Source organism: Apis dorsata, unplaced genomic scaffold (genome assembly GCF_000469605.1).
Source record: "Apis dorsata unplaced genomic scaffold, Apis dorsata 1.3 scaffold_470, whole genome shotgun sequence".
In the NCBI taxonomy this organism is placed as follows: domain Eukaryota; kingdom Metazoa; phylum Arthropoda; class Insecta; order Hymenoptera; family Apidae; genus Apis; species Apis dorsata.
The window spans coordinates 228,692-233,898 of NW_006263709.1; the positions used below are offsets into that span (position 1 = coordinate 228,692).

Consider the following 5,207-nt stretch of genomic DNA (forward strand, 5'->3'; position numbering starts at 1 on the left):
GAATACCGTACTTGCTCAATTTTTAGTTAAAAATCATTTTCATAAAATTACTTATTATTTATTACTTTGTTTTCAACATGAAAAAACCTATAATATAAAAAAAAATCTATATGATACTATATTTAGATGCATATGAAATCTGAATACTAAGCATGAAATTTCGAATATTTAAAAATATTAAGAGTTTATATAATTCTTGAAGAATTACAATATAAAAAAAAGTGTATCTCTTTTAACAAAAGATTCTATTGAATTTAATAGATTGTATTAAATAACTTTGAATTGTTTTTTTTATTAATTAATTCATTTTCGTACAATAGAAATCGTTGCATCTTCCACATATACTCACGAGTATATTCATTTGGATCATTTGCATACGATAGGTATGGAAACGTTAGCAAGTTTTATGTGACTCATGGGTTGCCCGTGTAGACACATCACAGGAAGGATTGGTAGAGCGGAAAGAAGGCGAGACGTGAATTCATTTGTGTACTTATTTTAAGGTACCTACACTTTTGACTTGCTCGTTATTCCAGACGTTATTATATTGTATCTTCTTCTCAGTATACTCATACGTGTTATGAATAAAATGCATAAGAAAGTAGGTAAAACGAAATATATGTATATAATTCTTAAAATGTTAAGTAAGATTTTTATCAAAAAAATATACGAGAAAAAATGTAATCATATAATATTGAAATATTAATATTCAGAGAAATATATTTTGTTATATTATATGATTTATAAATTGATAATTTTATATCATTTAGGATAAATCGATGTGCGCAAATATTTACATGAATTAATATACAGTAATAATGGTTATAAAAGGTTAATATGATAATGCGTATGCAGATACATGTATGGGTATGCATTTACAGATATTGTACGAGTAACCACACATACATAAGATAGGAAGGCATACTTGTCGGTATGAATCATGATTGAGGACGTGGGGAGCATCGCGAAAGTTGAAGTTATTCGATACTTGTAATATCCGGAAGAACTTACTCGTCAAGAGTTCTATCGAATCGAATGAGAAAAATTTACGTTTATATGCTTTATCGAGCTATACTAGTTTATTCAATTACGGGAGACGATGCGTGTACTAATTTAATTTTGCGCATGTATGTATATATATGTATCTCTATGTATACAATACATATATATCGTATACGCATGCGAAATTAAACGCAATTAATTAACATATGATGTGTGTATTTTAATTAAATATTAAGTAAATAACAATTATTTTTTTTTTTCGAAAAAAATAGATATTTTAATACATTATTCTTTCTTCAATATATGTTTTCTTCACAAAAATAAAATCTTTTTTTCCATAATTAATGATCGATAATAAATAGTTTTCTTAACAGATTCCAAAAAAAAAAAAAAATTGGTTATCGAAAGAATTAATACATTACGTTATAATAAAACTATTATCAAGCATTATTTTCTTTGGAGAAAATTTGACGTACTTCTAACGTAAAAATGAAAAGAACAGAGATATTTAGTAAATTATACAGAACGATCCTTCACAATTTCGTCGTACCGCCAACTGAATATAGTGTGTCTAATTTTATCGCGGCATTCGCTAGTGATTTGCTCTCTCGTGCAACGTGCTCTTCGAATCGTGAAACTCTGTTTCTCGGTTACCTTGTTCTTGAACCTGACCCTTACACCAAATAACATACTTACAGTTAGCATTGATACTCATCAAGTTATAAGACAAGAAAGATTTCCGATCTTCTTGTGTTTTCTTGATAATTTCTTTTCTATCTTTTTCTTTTTTTTTCTTTCGTTTTTATTGTTTCTTATTGTCATCAAAAATGCTGATGACACGATATAATTTTGTCACAATCTCTCGTACCGAAAATTTTTGAGCATAATTCTTTCGTTTACTTGTATCATTATATCATTTATTTATGTATATTTAAAATATCGTTTCAACTATGTTTTATGCATGTTTTAAAATTTGTATCGATTTAATATATACAAATATAGTTAATTATATTATTATAATGGTTTTAATTAAAAATTATCTATATTTTATATGGATAAAAGTTCACATATACCCGATGTTTTAGATCAAAAGAATTTGAAAATTATTATTTTATACAAGATATATTTTTTTTATTGAAGAAAAAGATGATTTTATATTTTTCAATATATGGAGTTATCACGAAAATTAAATCTTTGTCTCGTCTTTAACAAATCCTTGGATCAGGTCTTCGCCCTTCTCTTAAAAATATAAATAGCCACGGACGAGCTAAGTCGATCTGTGTGCTATTCTATCAACTTCATATATGTTCATATAGTGGTCACTAGTTTATTATTATCTGATTTTTTTTTTAATTCTATTTACAAATTGTAATAATGAATTTATGAAATGGATATTGTTATTTGTTTAAAATTTTTTTTCACCTGAATACGCTGAATGCATATATATTTGATCAAAGAAACGGCAATAATTGACACTTATGATTGAAACAGGTTAGAACAACAGCTTCCTATCGACCTCGTTCATTCTCTTTTTGTGAGATCAATCAGGAATGATGTCAGCAATTTTCGAAGAAACTGTTTGACCCTGTTAAACAACAAAAGCTTTTATACACGTTTACATGCTCATAAAAATTGCATTCTTCATTCATTAGTTATATTTCATCGAAATATACCTATGTATAAAATATGAATATTAATAATTTATTATGTTTAATTAATTGCGAAAAATGTGACGTATCATGGATACAAATTATCAAAGATTATAAAGATTGTGTATGTCGCAAGAACCGTGTATAAAGATAATTGGAGCGATTCATTTAACATTCGCACAAAAATCTATCTCGTGAAGAGCGAGAAGAAAAGAAGGAAGAAAGAAAAAGCAGTTTAAATAAATATAAAAATAATTGGAAAATTTATAAATAAAAAAAAATTTGTTGAAAGTATAGATAAAGGTGGAAATATGCAAGGAAATGAATGCAAATCGAGAAAGGCGATAGAAAGGAATGTCTAAGATTCTAAGATACCACACGAGGGGTAAATGCTCGAACGAAGAAAGCCATGATTCTATCTATATTTAACTGTATCTTCGACTGCCGTTTTTAAGTAGAATATGCCTACAAAGCATCAACGTAGGGCACAATTTCATCAAAACTGACCCTTTCTTGAAAAAAATCCGATTGGACGTTATTTTTTTCCTTTTTTCAAATATTAAAAATATTCAAAAAAACCTATTTATTTATTTAATTAGTTTCAATCGTTACGTTTATTAGAAATTGATATTATTATAATTAACAAAACGGTTTAATTTTATTATTTACATCATGTATGAATCTTCCACGTTTCCACCGATGTTGCAATATAGGATATGAATATTATAAATAAATAAGTATAAACAATTTAATATATAATAATTATAATGATTAAATAGACTAATATATGCTTCTACTTATATACTAAACTAAAAAAAAAATGTGCATAGTTCGTCACGTATTAGAAGACACGACCCCCGACGCACGGCTTCTCTTGTATCATCGTCAGGGCTTCCGATCAATTTGACATAGAGAATTTGCTGGTTCTGTGGTTCAACTTGACAAGTTAAGCGATTCGAAAGAATTATAGTTATATGGTTATCGCGTGTATAATTGGATTTAAAGATTAATTTTAATTATTCTTGATATAAATTTTTTCATTCTTAGAACATGAAAAATATCTTTTCACGAATAATTATTCGTTATTTTTTAATTCTACATCGAATCGAAGAGATTTTCAATCTACTCGTTTTATTTCGTTTGATTAAATTCACTTTTTTTTTCTTTTAAATATTAAATGCACTATTTTAAATGGAGTAGACAACTGTTTGTCAATACTCGTGTTTATAATTCAACTTTGTATATTCTAGTTTGTACTTTTTTATTATTGGATTAATTTTGTTGTGGAAATTATTGTTTGTAAAATATTGCTCACATTTATCAAAGAAGAAATTATTAAATTAATTCGTTACGATTATTTCACACGATATGATTTTTTGACCGATTCAATCGTTTCATATATTTCTGTATTTTTATCACACGTTTTGAACAACTTTCAAATTCACATAAATTAATCGATTATGGTGTGCACAAATAGTAACAGCTTATTCGTATTATGAATGAATCGATCATTTATCAAATCAATTGTTTTACCAATTTCTATAATTTTATATACATAATAAAATCATCGATTCTTTCATTTTTAACATTCTCTTAATTTTGTCAATAATCGTTATATTTTATATAACATGAAATGTAATGAATTCATATCATATAGGTATGTTGTTTATATTGTAATTGGATTAAAAAATTTTGAATTATCATTCGATAAAATAATTATTGAATTAATTGAAAAAATGAATCAATTGAATTAAGCGTAATCTTTTGTTTAAAATTAAGAAATATTTATACATTCGATTTAAAAAAAAAGTTATAAATATTTGAGAATGATTTATCTTTTTCTCTACTTCATATTCGAGTATATATTATTACCACACACACACGTGAGAAAATTTTAAATTCTTGAAATAATTTTCATAAATTTAATTTATAAAAATATACTATATATACTATAGTAACAAATCGATATATCGCAATATTATGTAATACACATAAAGTATACGAACGATTTACGATATTAGAAAAAAATATTGTCATTAAAAGTTAGGTTATACTTTAATTTCTGACATAAATTTATACATATATACATATATATGGGACAGACATTGTATTATTTATTCATTCGATGATTACTTATTTATTATTATTTATATACGTACATATATGTTCTGCTTTCGAAGCAGCTGGTAGTTGGAAGAAGCTTTTCACGTAGAAAAGATAAAACAACAGTAACGAAGATGGCAATAGAGAGTGGGTGCAGGATATGCGATCGATTGCCGGCTACCGCCGAACCACGTGACGGGGTGCGGTATTCGTGACGTCATGGAACTTCTGTTTTATTCGTGGTATCGACATATTAGTATCTTTTTCTTTTTCCTTTAGAAACGATTATTCAATGAACGCTCTGATTCGTTTAATCCCATTTCATAGATCAATCTCCAGGTTTTATTCTTTGAACGAATATAGAGTTCGTGGGCGGAAAAAGGTGAAACGGAATATCTTATCGCTGATTTCGCTTATGCACCGACGAAACAACCGAAAAGATATATATATATA

The 5,207-nt window shown here is 26.8% G+C and overlaps 1 protein-coding gene across 1 annotated transcript in view; it reads left to right on the forward strand.

Annotated features, from left to right (window-relative positions):
* Positions 1–5,207, forward strand: part of LOC102671372 (microtubule-associated protein futsch) — a 32,793-nt gene that overhangs the window by 4,738 nt on the left and 22,848 nt on the right. The gene's annotated exons all lie outside the window — the stretch shown is intronic.